The sequence below is a fragment of the Bombyx mori genome, chromosome 5 (genome assembly GCF_030269925.1).
Source record: "Bombyx mori chromosome 5, ASM3026992v2".
Taxonomy (NCBI): Eukaryota; Metazoa; Arthropoda; class Insecta; order Lepidoptera; family Bombycidae; genus Bombyx; species Bombyx mori.
Window position 1 is genome coordinate 2,172,707 of NC_085111.1, and position 21,063 is coordinate 2,193,769.

General features: G+C 40.1%; 3 non-coding genes across 3 annotated transcripts; 2 read left to right on the top strand and 1 right to left on the bottom strand.

Moving 5' to 3' along the window:
* The first annotated feature begins 282 nt into the window (after positions 1-282).
* Positions 283-354, top strand: TRNAH-GUG (transfer RNA histidin (anticodon GUG)). Its single transcript has one exon. It is a non-coding gene; the product is annotated as a tRNA-His (tRNA).
* A 3,846-nt stretch (positions 355-4,200) lies between these two features.
* Positions 4,201-4,272, bottom strand: TRNAH-GUG (transfer RNA histidin (anticodon GUG)). The gene has a single exon. It is a non-coding gene; the product is annotated as a tRNA-His (tRNA).
* Positions 4,273-8,818: 4,546 nt separating this feature from the next.
* TRNAE-UUC (transfer RNA glutamic acid (anticodon UUC)) lies at positions 8,819-8,890 on the top strand. The gene has a single exon. It is a non-coding gene; the product is annotated as a tRNA-Glu (tRNA).
* Positions 8,891-21,063: the final 12,173 nt, after the last annotated feature.

Here is a 21,063-nt window from a genome sequence, read left to right on the forward strand (position 1 = left end):
AAATTATTTGGTTCTTATCGCGTTGTAGACAAACGAGTATACAGCTCACCCGATAGTGAGTACTTATCGTCGCCCATAGACATCAGCAATGCCAGGGGTAGAGCTAGGCGAATATCTAATGTTAAAACAACAACCCACCGCACAACGTTAATCTTAGTCAACTGTAAATACAAAACCCGCTTATTACATTTTCTTGCGCCACTCTGCTTATTGCGGCGCATAACTGATATAATTCTTGGAGTGCATTTCAATATTTCAAACACGCGACCACCAGCTCCGGTAGCCGTGATCGTCTAGTGGTTAGGACCCTACGTTGTGGCCGTAGTAACCCAGGTTCGAATCCTGGTCACGGCAGTGATAATAGCACTGTCGCGGCGGAGTTATGTTTTTTCTATTTTTATCTGAAAAACGAATGACATTAAGCTTTTCATTGTTTTGATTTAAATTATTTTGTACTTGACAGATAAACTTATGAATTAAGTCAATTACGACGTGGTCCTTCTGTAGTTTGTGAGTTATGACAGTAAAAATATAAGTACTTCACAACTTAAGCCTTAGTTCACAACTTAAGCCTCGTTTCTCTTACATTTAAAAATGTACTGCTAATATTTAACTTTTATACAACATTGAAACGGCGCATAAAGTTTTGTCCCTCAAAGCTAAAGCGTCACGTTACGGAGTTTTACCAAAAACTTTTGAATTTTACGAAGCTTATTTAACTACTCCGCTTAAAAATTTTAAAACAGTAATTAGTAGTGGATGTGGTCACAGTTGTTTCATAGTCTTAGGAAACATAAAAATTAGATCAACTTAATATTATCATTCAAATTCAAATTCAAAATCATTTATTTCAACTTAGATGTCAGTATGACACACTTGTTGAATGTCAAAATACAAATAACAATGTTAACTCTACCACCGGTTCCAAAAAAAGCCACAGTCCTGAGAAGAACCGACGAAACAAACTCAGCGGGCTTTTTTTTTTGTTTTTTCTCAAATATTTTCTTTTTTTAAAATAAATAAAAATATTTACAATAAAAGAAAAAACAAGTCAAAAAGTACAATGAAAATAATAATAATAATAATGAAAAATGAAAAGGCCAGGAGCGAGCGCCTCATTCCCACGTAGTGCCATCTAGTAATTCATCATTATTATTATTACATATTAGTATTACATCATTATTAATATCTTTATTAAATGTGTTAAATTCTTAATGTTCCATCATTAGTAGCGTAAGCAATTGATGTCTTAAAAAATTGCACATATCATTAGCACACCGGTCGGTATCGCTATTGATAAAGGAATTTTAATCGCTTTGTTACGGTTTGGTCAAATCAACACTTCAGAATTCTCTTTCCTTCATTGATATGCTATGCACTTTAATCAAAAGATTACAATCATAACACAAATTACAATTTGTATACGACTCTAAACTGTAAGTTAAAAAATGTATTTTTCTTTGATTTGTAAGCTTTACCGCTAAGAAGCTTAATATATTATATAGATTTGTAAATGACAAAAAAATGTCACATAATAAACAAACGTATGAAAACAACTTAAAACATTATGTACGAGTGCTCATATTTTATTTATTGTTAAATGAGAAAAGAGCTCATGTTCATCAGGTGTAAAGTGGTTATTACATAAGATGAATTACGCCACCTACTATTAAATATGAGGTCGAACCTTAGATTATACATAAACAAGCTAACTCTAAGGGTCGAACTCTCAATTGTATTGTAATACAACGGCTGCCCAACTTTTCGTACTAGAACACGTCACATCTTCGCGACTGATAGACCAGAGCAGACCCACCCACGACCAGACCACCGATGGGACTTCACAATATGAACTATTACCATTAATTCATACCCGATCCGGTGTACCGAATGGTAAACAGTCGACGTCGCCCTAAACACGTCATGACGGATCCACCAGATCCATTATCGGTGCTTTTAGGTACTTCAAGCACCGGTCACCGTCCGAGCCTGTCGCTTGCAACGAAGGTCTTGACGAGTAAATTAACTCATAGACACAGCCCACTGAGTTTCTCGCCGGATCTTCTCAGTGGGTCGCGTTTCCGATCCGGTGGTAGATTCTGCGAAGCACTGCTCTTGCTAGGGCCAGTGTTAGCAACATTCCTGGTTTGAGCCGCGTGAGCTCACCTACTAGCTTGGCGATACTAGAATAACCCCTTCGAGGTTACTAGAATAGGTAGGAAAAACAACATTAATTAGGCAACATTTCAAATGTTTTGCGGAACGCCTTTTTACTACACTATAATCACTATCTTTCGTTGGCCGTTTGTAAACGCGTGTTTGGAAGGTTTTTCTTTTTTTTAAGTCTACACTTACTTAAGCTTCTCTTGAATTGAACCCATGCGTAGACGCCGCATAACTCGACGCGAGCACACCATATTGAAATAGCATCTTCTCTTACCATGCTGCATACGGATTTGGCATGAGTTGTACGACCAGCCCGCTGCCTGACGTCAACCCTCCTTGAGTTATAATTTCCATACATCCATTCCAATGTCGGAGGGACATTTCTGTTTCTTCTTTTGGTGTTCCTATTATTTCATCTGTTCTTTTAGTTCTATAGTGTAGTACATTTATAATGACGTAAGTCATGCATTCAATATAACTAGCTGTAAGTGAAGGTGTCTTTAAAATAAATCAGTTTCAATACATGGTGACAGCGGTGGGATAGGGCATTTTTCGCGAGTATGTGTGCAAAAGAAAGTAATTTGTAAGGTGTTAAATTTGAGTATGGATACTGCGATGATAGTGAAGAAAATTGCAAAGAAATGTTCTATGTGAATACGATCGCGGGGAACAATAACATTATGTAAGTCATCTAATGAATGGGTGGAAATTGTAAAATATAAAGACACCCTCACTTACAGTTAGTTAAATTGAATGCATGACTTACGTCATTATAAATATACTTATAGATAATAACATAGATATAGATAGAGATAGAGATAGATAGATAATACATATAGATTTGCATTTTATTATCATCTTTACCTATGCACGTACCCTTTACTTACCCATATAAAACGAGCTGGACGCACTGTTCAATTTACATTTACGATGTGCGAACTTTATGATGCTGACGAAGACCGCTCGTAGAAATCGTCTGATAGACTTTTATGGAGCTTCGAAGTTTTAAAATGGACTGTTCTAATGTTTTACGATATTCACGCACGATTTAAGGATTACGATTCGAAACATTGCACGTGCTTTAACAATAATTAGTTTATTTATTTGTTTATCGACAATTTACCATAAACTGTGAACTCTCTTATAGACAATACGCTCTGGTTCTTATAGTACAAGGATATTTTGGGGGTTACAGTTTGGGGCTAGGCGACTATTTACCATTTGTCCCCGATTTTTTTCCCCTTCCTATTCATCGGTAGCCTAAAGGGCTTTTTCGGCTACACTCTGGCTCTTAGTTGAGCTCACGGGGATCAACCCGAGAGAATTTGCTAACACTGGCTTTAACAAGGGCAGTATTTCGCTGAAACTTCCACTGGATCGGTATCCTGAGCCACTGAGAAGATCCGGCGAGAAACTCAGTGGGTTGAGTCTATTATATATTTAATATTTGGAATATATGGGAAAATAATATATTGAAAAATATAGGTATCAGATCTTCTGAAACCGCGAATTAAGATCTTTAGATTTTGAATAAAACTTTCAATACAGTCTGTCTGATATCCGTGGCCAAAGAACAGCATCACTCCAGCTCGTTCCGTAGATAAATAAAACATATTTCTCTCAGGAATATACCAGCAGATTTCGATCCTAGACTAGTATTTATTAGTGCTTGACCTCATTTCTAGTCCTCATGTGTATATATGACCATGTTGCCTATTTCGACTGTGAAGCATTTTTCGGTTTGATGATTGGATCACCCGTTATTCTATATAACTGAGACATCAAAACAATGTCTCATACTACGTTATTCATTTTTTATTTGCTTCGGTAACATAAGGACAAGTCAGTAGGGAGCTCGTCCGCCCATTCACAGCTATAAATAAAAGTTTATTGCCTTAAAATTTATATCCATAATCGTAGTTCTTCAATGAAAAATATTCTTATCGGATAGTGTAGGGATAGTGGAGGTAGGTATAGTGTCGACAAAAAAAAAACGTAAAAAAATTAACTCCGCCGCGACAGTGTTATTATCACTGCCGTGACCAGGATTCGAACCTGGGTTACTACGGCCACAACGTAGGGTCCTAACCACTAGACGATCACGGCTATCGGAGCTGTTGCTGTTGACGACGAAGAAGCGAAAGGTGTTCCAAAAACGAGACCAGTTTTAGGGTACACTTGCGCAACAAAATAAGAGAAAGTGTCTTAAGAGCAATACACTTAAGAACAATATCATTCAAATTGTTTTTAGTGGATATTGTCCCGCGATATTTATTTTTTAAAACCAAATAGCACATTACTGAAAATCCAGAATGGACTCATAAATAGATAGAATAAGAAAAAAAATTAAAGCCCTTAATCTCTTTTAAAATTAATATTAAAAATTAAACGGTAAACAGTATTAATAAACTAGAGAAAACTAAGCTCTTTTTTTACTTAATGACAGACTTATCAATAAAAATCCTTTTTAAAAACTAGAGTTTTAAATAGTACAGGTTTCTCTTTACACTTATTTATTTAATTTTTTATTTGTTTGCAAGAAGATCACGTCGTGTGAAGATCTACTCCAACGAAAATCAATGTTCCCTATTCTGGGCCAATTGTATCCAGTTTGGTCCCCTTGTCTTTGCGATGTCAACCTACGGAGGGATGATCTCACCCCGAGCGATCTCACACCTTAATTGGCCAATGGGGTATATTTAATACGGGGTAAGAAATAACCAAACAAAATACCGCCATTAATCGAAACATGAATAAACAGTGAATAAAAATATATGAAATTAATGACTTGAAATTAAAATTAGCTCGATTCTGAGATTATTATATTATATTTTGTCTCTAACTAGCTGACCCGGCAGATTCCGTAATGCCTAAATCGATAAATAAAAGACCTAAACTTTTGTATACTTAAAACTTAAAACAAACAAAAGGAATCCGTCCGACGGGGGACACATCAAAGGAAAAACAAAATTGTTATTTTTATTTAATTCCGAGCATTTTCATATTTATCTACTTTTTAAATCTTCTCTGTACTTCCACAAATAATTCAAGACCAAAATTAGCCAAATCGGTCCAGCCGTTCTCGAGTTTTAGCGAGACTAACGAACAGCAATTAATTTTTTTATATATATATAATTACATAAGAGATATATGGCCAGACATTTATGATAACAACTTCAGAGCATTCCTAATTATATTTGTTTCTGATCTATCTAAAACAAAAACAATATATTTTTAGCAACGGCTTAATAATTTGAATAAATAAAAAAAATACAAAAGTGGGTTGGAACGATCGACACAGAATATTAAATCTAAGACAAGTGAACGCTGCGCGCGCTTTCAGCAAAAGTGATCCGAGGTGGCGTGATGTCCCCGCTGGTCGGTCGGTTGCCCCTCCAGATGACGAGTTGCCCCTCCAGATGACGTCACGAGTCCACGTGAGTGCTCGTCGTCAATGGCTCCGCCCATCGACTTTGACTTAAGAGGAAGTCGCCTCTAATACGGCCTCTCCTGACTGGTGGACGTCCACGTTCACCTCGATGTCATGACCGTCTTCAATCTCTGACGATGCAGGACTCACTGTGTGCACAGCGTTGCTATCGGGGTGTTCTATGATATCGTCATAGAAATAGATTGTTTGCATTACAATCATGATTTTGGTACCATGAACCATTAGTAAAAGTTAGTAGTTCTTGTGAGCATTTTACATCACATTTCAGTGTGTTCATGTATAGTAGGCTCTTGTTGAGTTACGTTAGATGTACTGACGACACGGCACTGTTACCATATCGGGTGTATAATATACTGTGAGAGTAAAGTCTGGTTGACATGGCCAAGTTAACATGTCAAGCTAATACACTCGTAACGTGAACTGCGTTACCACGTCACACCTTTACGTGAACTTTGTTACCACGTCATAACATATACGTGAACTAGGTTACCACGGTACAACATCTACGTGAACTATGTTACCACGTAAATCTCTGCGTGAACTATGTTACCACGTTACAACATCTACGTGAACTATGTTACCACGTAAATCTCTGCGTGAACTATGTTACCACGTTACAACATCTACGTGAACTATGTTACCACGTAAATCTCTGGAAGTATGCAGTCAACCCCAAGAATGTTTGACATTACGCGTCACTGGTGACTCAACTAGTGCCTGAACCCTACGAGGACTCGGCCTAACCTGACCTCCACCAAAAATTAAATCAACTCGTGAATCTGTAGACTAGCGTTCGCGAGTCAACCAGAGGGCCCATTATGCCCCGTATCATTATTAAAGTTCCGAGTTTGTCAGTCAGACCTCTGACCATCTTAATACAGAGCAACGATCTCCTGGCGCACTCGACGTATGAGGCAAAGCAATCTGATGCTAATTGCATAGCATTATAAAGAATATTGGCATACTCTAACTTTCGTGGACACAACGGCTTAAAGTCTTTTACGAAGTTACCCCACGTCCGGTCACTAGACAATCACACGTGTAACCAAGTACGCTCATCACTCTTAAGACAGCCCAAAACTCGTGACAAATACTCAGTGCCTTCCCAGTTAAGGATCTAGTCCATTCTACTTCCTTACACAATGTGCCTATGTATTGCACGGCAGGGTAAAACTTAGAAATAAAGTAACCATGAGCTCGATCTGAATTTACGAATCTAATGGATTCGGTTAACTTCCGTGCTGATGTGGTAGTTGCCTTGTTATTGTCACAACGCGTGGTGGAACTATTTTACATCTATTCTCAAACGCGGGTACAATCGACACGGCGATGGAACAACACGGCGTCCCGTTTGCATGATCACCGACCTGGACAGTCGGACTGTTGTCTAATTGACGTATTGATGGAGTGTGCCGACTAGTAACATTTTGAACCCTTCGAATGTTATTTCCACCCATCGAAACTGAGCATTCAGTCTCCAGCATGTTCTATCGCGTCAATAAAAATAGACCGTAAGGTCGGTTGTGATAAAGTCGTTGAGCTAGTTACTTGGTGACTTATTACATTTCATAAGAGGGTATCCGACAAAAAAAATCTACTTCGCACCAAGAATCGATATCATTAACGCTGGGGTCAAAATTAGAAATATAAAAATGGTTCGACCTTACTTTGGACAGTGCACTTAATGCTCCGATGATCCTGTCTGTAGCGTCGTACGCGCGGGACTCTGACGGCGGCGGTGATGTGATTCCCAACGCCACCACGGGTCCGGCGCCACCACCGTCCGCGGTCGAGGGACGTGCGTCTTCTATCTGCGACCCTAGCGGGCTTGACTCACGCGCAACGTTCACATTTGAGTTTTAAGCAATTAAACGCGCCAATATTATTCTCCAATATTGGTCTCGAACATTCGGCGAATGCGAGCGTCCTCCTACCCTGCTTCCAGTTACACGTATATCGGTCATTACGTTGTTAATTTAATGCAAATTTTAAAAATAAACTGTACGCCAGGATAACCCAAAAGCGGATAGGGCACAAGCCCTATCCCACTTCTGATTTTAGCAACGGCTTAATAATTTGAATAAATAAAAAAAATACAAAAGTGGGTTGGAACGATCGACACAGAATATTAAATCTAAGACAAGTGAACGCTGCGCGCGCTTTCAGCAAAAGTGATCCGAGGTGGCGTGATGTCCCCGCTGGTCGGTCGGTTGCCCCTCCAGATGACGAGTTGCCCCTCCAGATGACGTCACGAGTCCACGTGAGTGCTCGTCGTCAATGGCTCCGCCCATCGACTTTCACTTAAGAGGAAGTCGCCTCTAATAATATATATTTTTGTTTGTTTGTCTTTTATGCGTACAGTTGTTGTTGTGATAAGACTCCGAGAGAAAGATATCTCTGTCTTAATACCATCAACAAACAACGGTAGACCGCTGAGCGTGACCCAATTTCACTACCCTACTATATGAGGGGGAGGGTGATGGGAGAGATGTGCTCCGCACTAAACACTTCACTTTCCCCCCTTTGCCTTTTCATGAGTTCTGTCTCATGTGAGGTTTGGACGTTTGTTGTTGAGCGACAGGAGGTTTTAGTCGGTTCGACTCCGACATGCTCCGCCCGCCGTCCCCAGTGGAGGGCGAAAGTCCGGCGATTTCCTCCTGACCAAAAAAAAAAACCCTACTATATAGATATTTAAACATTAGTAGAATAAACAATGAAGCTGAATGAAGCAATTGGTTTGTGAAATTTTGCCCTAAAAATAAAGCCCACGGATTTTTCAAAATGTTTATACGACTTTTCGTCTGAATATTCATAGATCAGATTTCTTGAGTGACATAATAATTAAAACTATGTACTTTTTTATTGCCCTTGTAGGCAGACGAGCATACGGCCCACCTGATGGTGAGTGGGTACCGTCGCCCATGGACCTCAGCAATACCTATATTTACGGTTTTTAATCTCGCGATTTTTACGGTCATTATATTGTTTCTGACGTTTCGAATACTCTAAGCTTTCTTTGTTCCGGAACGGGTCGTCGTAGTCGTCGTTGCTGTACAGATGATGACTTTTTGTTTCCGGTGATTGGTTTTTTACTTGGCCGACATACGCAATTTCAACAAAAACCTATTTAATAATCAGTACACTAAGGTTTGACTTTGAGGATTTAAGTACGTATTGACAAAATTTGGACTTCCTTTCATCTCCCGTATGGTCTAGTGGCTAGGATACCTGGCTTTCACCCAGGAGGCTCGGGTTCGATTCCCGGTACGGGAAGCTTTTTTGGTTCTCTATCATTTATGTAGAGTTTTACGCTTAGTGATTGTTTAAATTCATCCTGGCAGGCGATTTAAATTGCCACCACACTAGGTGGAACTGCCATCGTACAAACGTTAACGGTAGGCGTCTCGACGCGTTTATAGACGACCTCACCTTTGAAATAGTCGGTCCCCCAACTCCAACATGTTATCCGTATAACATCGCGCTCCGTCCGAGCACTATAGACCTGGCATTGCTTAGGAACGTAACTCTGCGCTTGCGTTCCATCGAAGCAATGTCAGAGCTCGACTCAGACCACCGACCTGTCGTTATGCAGCTCGGTCGCCCTCACAACCCAGTCACTGTTACGAGGACCATGGTGGATTGGAATAAGCTGGGCACGTGCCTAGCCGACGCCGCTCCGCCAATCCTCCCTTACAGCCCGGATTCGAATCCATCCCCCGAGGACACCGTCGAATCCATAAACATCATTACCGATCACATCTCTTCCGCGATCATTAGATCTTCTAAAGAAGTCGATGTGGAGGACAGCTTCCACCGCATCAGACTGTCCCCCGATCTTAGGAATCTCTTAAGAGTTAGGAACGCGGCAATCCGGGCCTACGATCGTCTTCCCACGCATTCAAACCGGATTCAGATGCGTCGTCTACAACGCGAAGTCCACTCCCGCTTAAGCGACGCGCGTAACGATAATTGGCATAGTTATTTAGAACAACTCGCGCCCTCCCACCAAGCATACTGGCGACTAGCTAGGACTCTCAAATCCGAAACTACCGCTACTATGCCTCCCCTCTTACGCCCTTCAGGCCAACCACCGGCATTCGATGACGATGACAAGGCTGAGCTGCTGGCCGATGCACTGCAAGAGCAGTGCACCACCAGCACTCAACACGCGGACCCCGAACACACCGAGTTAGTCGACAGGGAGGTCGAGCGCAGAGCTTCCCTGCCGCCCTCGGACGCGTTACCCCCCATTACCACTGATGAAGTTAGAGACGCGATCCACAACCTCCAACCTAGGAAGGCACCAGGCTCCGACGGCATCCACAACCGCGCGCTAAAATTTTTGCCAGTCCAACTGACAGCAATGTTGGCTACAATTTTAAATGCCGCTATGACGCACTGCATCTTTCCCGCGGTGTGGAAAGAAGCGGACGTTATCGGTATACATAAGCCGGGCAAACCGAGAAACGAAACTTCTAGTTACCGTCCGATTAGTCTCCTCTCGACGATAGGAAAAATTTACGAACGTCTCCTTAGGAAACGCCTCTGGGATTTTGTTACCGCGAACAAAATTCTCATAGACGAACAGTTCGGATTCCGCTCAAAACACTCGTGCGTACAACAAGTGCACCGCCTCACGGAGCACATTCTGATAGGACTAAATAGGCGTAAACAAATCCCGACCGGCGCCCTCTTCTTCGACATCGCGAAGGCGTTCGACAAAGTCTGGCACAACGGTTTGATCTACAAACTGTACAACATGGGAGTGCCAGACAGACTCGTGCTCATCATACGAGACTTCTTGTCGAACCGTTCGTTTCGATATCGAGTAGAGGGAACTCGTTCTCGTCCCCGTCAACTGACCGCCGGAGTCCCGCAAGGCTCCGCGCTCTCCCCGTTATTATTTAGTTTGTATATCAATGATATACCCCGGTCTCCGGAGACCCATCTAGCGCTCTTCGCCGATGACACGGCTATCTACTACTCGTGTAGGAAGATGTCGCTGCTTCATCGGCGACTCCAGATCGCAGTAGCCACCCTGGGACAGTGGTTCCGGAAGTGGCGAATAGACATCAACCCCACGAAAAGCGCAGCGGTGCTCTTCAAAAGGGGTCGCCCTCCGAACATCACTTCGAGCATCCCACTCCGTAGTAGGCGCGCAAACACCTCCGCCGTTAGTCCCATCACTCTCTTTGGCCAGCCCATTCCGTGGGTCTCGAAGGTCAAATATCTAGGCGTCACCCTCGACAGAGGGATGACATTCCGTCCCCATATAAAAACGGTACGCGACCGCGCCGCGTTTATTCTAGGACGACTCTATCCAATGCTTTGTAGTCGAAGCAAACTGTCCCTCCGTAATAAGGTAACTCTCTACAAAACTTGTATACGCCCCGTCATGACGTATGCAAGCGTAGTGTTCGCTCACGCAGCCCGCACCAACTTGAAATCCCTTCAGGTTATTCAATCACGATTCTGCAGGATAGCCGTCGGAGCGCCTTGGTTCCTTAGGAATGTGGATCTCCACGACGACCTGGAGCTCGACTCTTTTAGTAAGTATCTACAGTCGGCATCGCTGCGCCATTTTGAGAAGGCGGCACGACATGAGAACCCTCTCATCGTAGCCGCTGGAAATTACATACCCGACCCAGTAGACCGAATGGTAAACCGTCGACGTCGCCCAAAGCACGTCATTACGGATCCTCCTGATCCATTAACGGTGCTTTTAGGCACCACAAGCACCGGTCACCGTCCTCGTCGAACCCGTCGCTTGCGACGAAGGGCTCGACGAGCGAACTAACCCATAGACACAGCCCACTGAGTTTCTCGCCGGATCTTCTCAGTGGGTCGCGTTTCCGATCCGGTGGTAGATTCTGCGAAGCACTGCTCTTGCTAGGGTCAGTGTTAGCAACTCTCCGGTTGAGCCCCGCGAGCTCACCTACTAACGTTAGGGTGAAGCTGAAATAGCCTCTCAAGGCTATCAGCATAGGTAGGGTTAAAAAAAAAAAAAAAGATTGTTTAAAACGCCTTTTGAAAGGACATCAATTGTAACTATGCTCGTTCTTTGATGTTTACTTACACATCAAAGCGATTGTAAATGTTTAGATGTACTATAGCGTTTACTTTAATATATGCCTTCAACAAAAACATCGCGACACCATTATCGACTTTTGCTAAAACATAAATTATTAAAATTTGCAAAGAGTCTGTGCGCGTCCCCGTTGTTTCTGCCGAGGTAGTCATGTCTTGGGTGGGACCGTCAACTTACAATGCGTTTGAGATTCTTATTGTTCAAAGACCCCTCCCTAACTGTACTCGTCGAAATCGGCAAAGAGTTCGATGTACAACCTAACCTAAATATCAGCCCGCTGAGTTTTAGCCGGATCTTCTCAGCGGATCGCGATTCCGATCCGGTAGTAGATTCATTCGCGAAGCAGCTACTCTTGAGTTGTTAGGTCTTCTTTAAAGGCGCTCAGGCAGCTGTTAGCAAATCCCACCCCTCCTGGCTGAGCCTTTGCTCGCCCACCTGTCCTGGTGAAACTAAAAAGGCCTCCGACCAACAGTAAGCCCTGAATCATAAAAAAGGTCAAAGTGAGAGGTCACGATCGGCTTAAGTAACCACTCAACACCAGAGGGATCTGAGCTCGTTCAATAAAAATAATAAATAGATGTGCTTAGTTGCGATTTTAAAAGACTTCTGTTCAATGTTATATGTATATTCTCTTAAAAACACCAGAACGAAATCCAGAAGAAGAAACAATTTTAATCTGATGAAGGTAGTAATTCCAGTGGAAACCTCGACCATTTCTAAGATGAGTTGATTATGACGTTGTGGTTCATGTAATTTGCTCAAGACAAAACAATTTTATTTTTATTTTTTTATTGCATAGAGCTCGCAGCCTACCTGGTGTTAAGTGGTTACCGGAGCCCATAGAAATGTACAACGTAAATGCCGCCACTCACCTTGAGATATGAGTTCTAAGGTATCAGTATAGTTACAACGGCTGCCCCACCCTTCAAACCGAAACGCATTACTGCTTCACGGCAGAAATAGACAGGGTGGTGGTACCCACCCGCGCGGACTCACAAGTGGTCCTATCACCAGTAAAATGGGTCTGCTTAGTTGCGATTTTAAAAGATTTCTGTTGAAAGTTATATTTTCTCAAAAAAAAAAAAAAACAGACCGAAATCCAGAAGTAAAAACTATTTTAATCTGATGAAGGTAGTAATTCCAGTGGAAACCTCGACCATTTTTAAGATGAGTTGATTATCACATTGTGGTTTATGTAATTTGCTCATTAAGATTAACATAAAACTATTAACATCCACAGAATGAAATCAAGATTTACGTGTTCAATTATTAAATTTATTAAATTAATTCTTTGACATATCACGGACATTTCTGTGATCCGCGGTTTCTCTTGTTTCGCCAGTATTCTAAAAATAAAACAAAAACATCAAAAAAACATCCTTTAATGTATTATACAACAATGTAACTTTGAGTTACCTCGGTACAAACGTGAAAGAACGCCGCGGGCTACAGTACATTTACAAAGGTCTTTGTGAGAGAATTTTAGAATATAGTTCTAAATGCTTTGTTCTAATTTAGAGTTAAATATTGTTTTGATAATGTTGACGATACTAATAATATTAGGTATATTTAAAAGCTAGGTCTGCCCTTCTAAGGAAATGATTTTTTTTGTCATAAAAGCTTATGGGTCTGTTATGAGTGCTCCAGGCGTCTTAGTGTTTATACCATGACGACATCAAATTCGGAACAGAATGTTAATTGCTCTATGGTGGAACCGGTATATGCCGATGCGGATAACTTTCTGGCCGGATCTTCGCAGTGGGTCGCGTTTCCGATCCGGTGGTAGTTTCGGCGAAGCAGTGCTCTTGCTAGGGCTAGTATTAGCAACGTCCTCAGGTTAGAACCCCTACTCGCTCGGCAACGCTGGCATAGCTCTCCAAGGCTACCAGATTAGGTAGGAAAAAATACCGATGCTGTATAAATCGAATAAGTTGTACCGTCGTCCTGTTGTCTCCTCGCTTGACCCCGCTGCTCCTTAATTTTACGACAGCATGTCTCAAAATCAGTAGTGACATTGTCGAGTAATGATTTACAGAAAATTACAAACTTTACCTAATAATAACATAATGAAAACTGAATATTCTCACTTCCATATTCTAATTTAAGCTTATTTACAGCAACGTTTGTGATCATTTATCAGAGTTGAAGATGTTTCAGGATCATCAGCGACGTGATATAACACCGTTCAAGCCACTTATCTCACACTTATCCTCGATTAGGGATGTAGCGAATAATTTTATGACACATATAATTTTTTGTCCAGAAAACGAAGAATATGGTTAGTTGTAAAGGTGTACAATCATGCTTCAGCAACTAATGTAATAATAATTAGAAAAGTTAAACATGCGTTGATTTATCAAGTAATTATTTTAAACCATTTTCAGGCACCCTAATTTCTTTAATTTACAAGAAATTCATGAATAGGTGGTAGGACCTCTTAAGTCCGCACGGGTGGGTACTACCACCCTGCCTATTTCTGCCGTGAAGCAGTAATGCGTTAGGGTGAGGGGGGGGGGCAGCCGTTGTAACTATACTGAGACCTTAGAACTTATATCTCAAGGTGGGTGGCGTGTTTACGTTGTAGATGTCTATGGGCTCCAGTAACCACTTAACACCAGGTGGGCTGTAAGCTCGTCCATCATCTAACCAATAAAATAAAATTGGGACCCGATAATTACTTTTATGGTTGGGATTTTTTTTCCCTAATGGGTTTAAGGGTTTCACGCTGACCTCTCAACAGCCACTCATGGGATCTGTGAGCTTTATTTGGGCCCTATAAATAGTAAGCCATGACTTGATTTCTACATTTATTCAATAAAATAATTATCAGGAAACAAGTGATGTTACATCCCTAAAATAAAGCGCTTTGAGATGAGAGATTTGCAGGACGTAGATTGTAGGAGCTTCTATAACCACGTACAACGCTTTTATGATACGTTTGTCTTATCTTGGGAAAACGAGGTGAAAATCTGGTATATTATAGCTTTTTTCTATGTAATTGTCGCAGTGGCCTTAATGATAAGACGCCTGGTGCATTCGTATTGAGGGATGCGAATCTACCGGTGTCCGAATTCCTTAGACCGGTGCTAATAGCCTCCACAATGTATGAATAATAACGTGTTATAAAAATCAAACCCGCAAAAAATATAATTTGTGTAATGTATCGCACGTTAGGTAGGGTTAGGGTTAAGTTTTGTGAGTAAGTTTTGTATGCAGACGAGCATACGGCCCATCTGATGGTGAGTGGTTACCGTCGCCCATGGACTTCAGCAATATCAGGGGCACAGCCAAGCCGCTGCCTACCGCTTATTACTCTCCACAAGCCTCTTTTGAAGAAGGACATGTCATAGCGCTCGAGAAACACCGTAAAGGGGAGCTCATTCGATAGCCGGATGGTACGTGGCAAAAAATACGTCTGGAAACGCACTGTCGATGAACGCAGCAGTTTCAGATAATATGGATGAACTCTGTTCCGATAGAAAGGAGATGAGAGGATCTTTTTGACGTTCAACAAGTATGTAGTTTCATTTATGTTGAATAAATTTTTTTTGATTTGATTTGATTTGGAATTTCCGCAGAGCACTCATCCACCATCATCCTGCTTATTTATATCGTGAAGCAATAATGCGTTTCGGTTTGAATGGTGGGGCGGATATTGTACTCTAAAACTGAGACTTGGAACTCATGTCCTAAAGCTGACGGCAGGATTTACATTGGTGATGTCTATGAGCTCCGGTGACCACTTAAAATCAGGTTGACCGTGAACTCGTCCGACTATTTATGCAATTACAAGTCAGTAGATTTGTACATCTGTAGATAAAAGCTTTTGGTGATCTTGGCTCTAATGATTTAGCGTCAGATGAGCTACTTCGAAATCTTCAGCAATAAATAAGAGAAAATAAAGGAAAAATACAGTTTCCAACTTTTCTTTTTGCATCAAAACCACATCTACGTTTTTATAACGTTGTGAACGTAAAAGCTCCGGAGGAACATACACGACAAACGGGAAGCTTTCACTCGCATCGTAAAAATGCTTAGCTTTAATCGTAAAAAGCTGAGGCGCTGTTCTATAGTAGTCTTTTAATTATTATGTATTTTATATTATTAACTTCGATAATTAATTATAACATTGAACTTTATTAAATATATGGTTTATTTTGCAATTCATGTGCTTTAATATGAATGAAGTATTCTTGAAGGAATTTTGTGTTAGCAGATTTTGTTTTGATTTTTTTAGGGAGAGTTAGAAGTAGAGGATGAACTATCTCAAATTGTGATTCCATATACTCCATTAGATCTACATCTTCGTCGCAAAAGTGAATTTGTTTGTTCATTGTACATGTTTACGCAAAATATTTGAGCGATTGTATGAAATACAGCTGTCGACTTTTATAAATATTCTTGAACAGTTTAAAAAATGTTTTTCTTGAAGTCTCGACCTCCTAAATTTTTAGTATCTAAATACAAAGAAGGCATAAACAAGGCATCTAAATGCCTTATTTATTTCTACTTAATAATAACTTTTATGACCCATCTAATTCAATGCCACATTTTCTTTCTTAACTCTCTTTTTCTGCCGTTACCATGTTATTATAACAGCTACTCTCAGCTAACTCTTTTTCTAACTCTGTTACTCGCTGCTTTCTATTGTTAAGCAATAGCAGCTTCTTTGGCTGGTAAGAGAATTGTTGTTATTACACAAATCTGATATTTCGACCTCATATCCCAACATGAGTCATCGTACTCTCTCGCATGAGACCGACTAACCATTAAGCAGCTCTGGTCTTTGAATTAGACCCATAAGAGAGCCAAAATTACCATCACCTTTTTAAGACCTTTATTTATTTTGTTGCCTGATTGAACCAGGTATTAAGTGGCTACAGAAGCCCAAGAACATCAGATAGTGAATGTCGCAACCCAACATGAGACATGAGGTTAAAGTCTCAATTGTGTTGTCTAATAATTTTATTCATTTAAATATGATTATATTTTTAATTAAAAAGGTTATGATTTTTTTATGATGCCTCCGTCTCGCATCCCGTCATGCTTAATCAAAAATCACTAGGTAGCCAATTATTTGGACACTAAAGGGAATGCGTATTAGTTCGGTTAAATTCCTCATGAATCTGACATCGCAACGCGTGGTCCCGAGTTCGTTACACCGAAATTAATTTTGCATTACCACACCTTACCTTAATGGGTCGTGAGCCGGATTTTGAGAGAACTAAAGAGATGGGGAGATTGGTATGCCATCTTTAATTAATTGTCACGGTTTATTTTTTTATGTACTTGGATATCGCCGCATTTTATCTTTTAACAGTCGAAAACATTTAAGGAAAAAAAATCGGCATTGGTGATATACAGCTAATAATATTTGCCATGGGGAGTCTTTTTATTGTCATCCGAATTACAATTACTGTTTTGTCTTTTGTGACATTGCTGAAGTTTCTAAGTTCTCCTGTAATTGATGTATTTTAAGAAACCGAATTTCACGTACCTAATTGTTGGTTGGGATCTTCAGAGTCCTATCCTATCCTATAAAGCCTATAAAAAACCAAAATATATAATTTAGCTTACTTGGATTTTTTATGTTGGTATATTTTCGCTATTTCAGGAACCCGTTTCCGCGAATTTCCATATCCATTGAACGGGGCCATAAATTTCATTTCTTTCTACATCAAAATAAGGTTTAGCTACGTTCAAACCCATTGTTATAGGTACATATATGCAGAGCGGAATAAAATTTTCTCCTTCCGAATACAAATAGAAAAGTCAGCGCTGGTTACTTATTTGCAAACTAAATACTTATTCTCTCTAACCTAAAGGTGAAAAATAATGTTACATTTGTACAAGAATGTACGCATGGAAAACGCGACATACGGCCTAGCGATAGCTACAATAGAAACTAGAACATTCTACAATGCTCTAGTAACCAAGAACTGGAAAAATCTGTTCTTTCAGAAAGTGATAATTACTTATGCTTTTGTCTACAGTCTGCCCTATATATTTATGTACACACTTGTTAAAGTTGATTCTGCATTAGCTTATAATATAATAATATAATATTGTAGTCGTCGCGGCCTAAAGGATAAGACGTCCGGTGCATTCGTATCTAGCGATGCACCGGTGTTCGAATCCCGCAGGTGGGTACCAATTTTTCCAATGAAATATATACTTAACAAATGTTCACGATCGGCTTCCACGGTGAAGGAGCAACATCGTGTAATAAAAATCAAACCCGAAAAATTATAATTTGCGTAATCACTGGTGGTAGAACCTCATGTGAGTCTGCACGGGTAGGTACCACCACCCCGCCTATTTCGGCCGTGAAGCAGTAATGCGTTTCGGCTTGAAGGGTGGGGCAGCCGTTGTAACTATACTGAGACCTTAGAACTTATATCTCAAGGTGGGTGGCGCATTTGCGTTGTAAATGTCTATGAGCTCCAGTAACCACTTAACAACAGGTGGGCTGTGAGCTCATCCACCCATCTAAGCAATAAAATAATAATAATAATAAAAGTTGATTTTGAGAATTATTTCAAGTTATTTTATTTTCTTTACCTATTAACTGGTAGCCTAAGGAGCTATTGCAGCTACGCCCGGACGGGTAGATGAGTTCACGGCTCAACCTGAAAAACATGGTTGCAGATGCAATGCAAAATCTACGACCGGATCGGAATCGCGACTCACTGAGAAGATTCAGCGAGATATTCAATGGGCTGTTAATATATTAATCAACAAAGGATACATTGAAGAAATTGGCTCAAGACCTAAATAAAAGTTACACAATAATTCATCAAAGAGCGAAATTTAGATACATATACGTGGATATGATATCGAAAATTTAAAATATCTTACATTACGGACTTTTTTTTCGGTTAGGGTACCCCTCCATTCGACTCCGACATGCCCCGCCCTCCATCCCCAGGGGAAGGCGGAAGTCCGGCGATGTCCTCCTGACTAAAAAATAAAAAGTACCCCTCCGCATCGTCCCGTAAGAAACTTCGTTCCAAAATACCATAATCATAACTACGTAGGATACATTAATGTACTTACAGAGAGGTCGTAAAGAAATGTCTGTACTAAAACGTTAGATTTTTTTTAAATTACGCGAACAAAATAGACTCGAGTCTCGAGCCTCTCCGGCCACTCGAGCCAATTAAAAGTGAAAGTTAATTAAAAACTTTATGACGAATTACCATAAGTTTGAAATAAATTAAAATACGAATTAAATATTTCGTTCAAAACGTAGTCTCAATATGACGCAGTTAGACTGGCACTGAATAAAATTATAAAAGATATAATCTTATATCTTTAAAGGGGCGATTCTTGTATATGTATATAATCTGAATCTCGGAAACGACTCCCAACAATTTTCATAAAATTTAGTATACAGGGGATGTCGGGGGCGATAAATCGATTTAGCTACGATTTATTTTCAGAAAATATTGTTTTATTCGTGTTTTCAATAATCAACTTTATCGAAAATCAAGTTAAATATAAACTTTTTTTTTATTGATAGAAAATAACAAATAACATAAAATAACAAATAATATCAATATGTAATTCCTATTGAAATATAATTTATAAACAACAAAATTTATAAAAAAAAAGCCGGTCATCCTCTTGTTTTTAATATTGGAGCATTTACTCAACTCAAAACCAATGATAATGGGCCATGATAGAACCTTATCCGAGTTCTGGATCCTAAGGGTTTCGGTTTCACTTAGTATGGCGTCTTGTGTGTTGCGTCAGGATGTGTAATATGCTGACAATATCTTTACTTCTTACTCTAAATGTATTGTGAAGACTAGAATTAGTTTGAGATCTTTTTGACCATATTTAATCACACGCGACTGCTATCTCCACTGCTACTGCTACACACCATTAATCCATCACACCTCTGTCAGAACCTGGTCAGAGTAGGGGGGTTCTCGCGGTCAACACTACAACCAGACACGCAGTGCCAACCCGAGGATGCCCGACCGACGGGTCGTCGAGGCGATAGTCGACGACCAACGACGCCGGTCTCTGCGGTACGGCGGCCCTACCAGGCCGCCCGGGCGATGCCGCTGGTGTTCCGCGATACCCCGCTGGGCCAGAACCAGCCTGCCGGGTCAGAACGCGATCACTCACGTACGCATTATCACAATACAGCGTGAAGTTGTTTAGCAATGGTTGTGATTGAATTTTGATAACTTCACGAACACTGTTAAAATTCCACTTGTCCTACTGTTCTTCACATACGAGTGCGGTGTGAAACGTGGTCTCGTGTTTTCGCTTAAAATCAACTTTAGCCCGAGAATTTGCCGTAGTTTTGTGTTGAATAAATTTTGTTTAATGCATCACAGAATATAATGGATATTAAGTGTACTGAATTAATTACACAAGAGCTTAGACAGAGGAATGCGCCACCACAATATAGAGATGCAATGATATTTGCATTTTTCATTTGTCCTTTAAAACGTTTAATGGAGGCCCAAGAATTGTGAGGACGCTAATGAATTTTAATAGAAATATTACGACACTTCGATTAAGACCACAATAATTACATAGATTAAATAGACAAAATATAAAGAAATAATTGATCACTCGCCGTGGGTTATTGATATGCACTTACTTACTTAAGCAATCATCTAAGCAATAAATAAATAAAACTAGCACTTTTTAATATGCCAGTGAAATAAGTTACTCAGCTGTGATAATAAAAACTGTATAATACTCAAAACTAATACATAATAAATACAATAAATGCGTAATTAAGCCGCATTTTCAAATATTTACGTAAATATTAATTTCAAATTTTATACGTCATCACCCGAACCTTTAAGTTCGTTCACGTATATTTAATTACCGTAGCATTAAATTTTACAACACTCTTAATTACCGAGCTAAATATAACTTGAAATTAAAATGTAAGGATCGAAGATAAGTGCTGCGTTAATTACTTTGAGGTAAAATCTTTGCGTTTATTTATTCACGCACTATTACAAATACAACCACCTTGTGTGTGAGTGATTACTGTAGCCCATAGACATCAATTAATACCGCCACATGTAGTCTTATCCCGGTTTGGATTAGAAAGAAAGTGTTCTTGGAAGATCTAATAGCTCTGTATTTTTACGAGATTTATGCGTAATATTGTAGCTCAATGAAAGGCATCTACCTTACCTTATGTGTGAGTAATTACTGTAGCCCATAGACATCAATTAATACTGCCACATGTAGTCCTATCCCTGTCTAAATTAGAAAGAAATTGTCGTCCTTGGAAGAACCAGCTCTGTATTTTTACGAGATTTATGCGTAATTTTGTAGCTCAATGAAAGGCATCTACCTTACCTTATGTGTGAGTAATTAC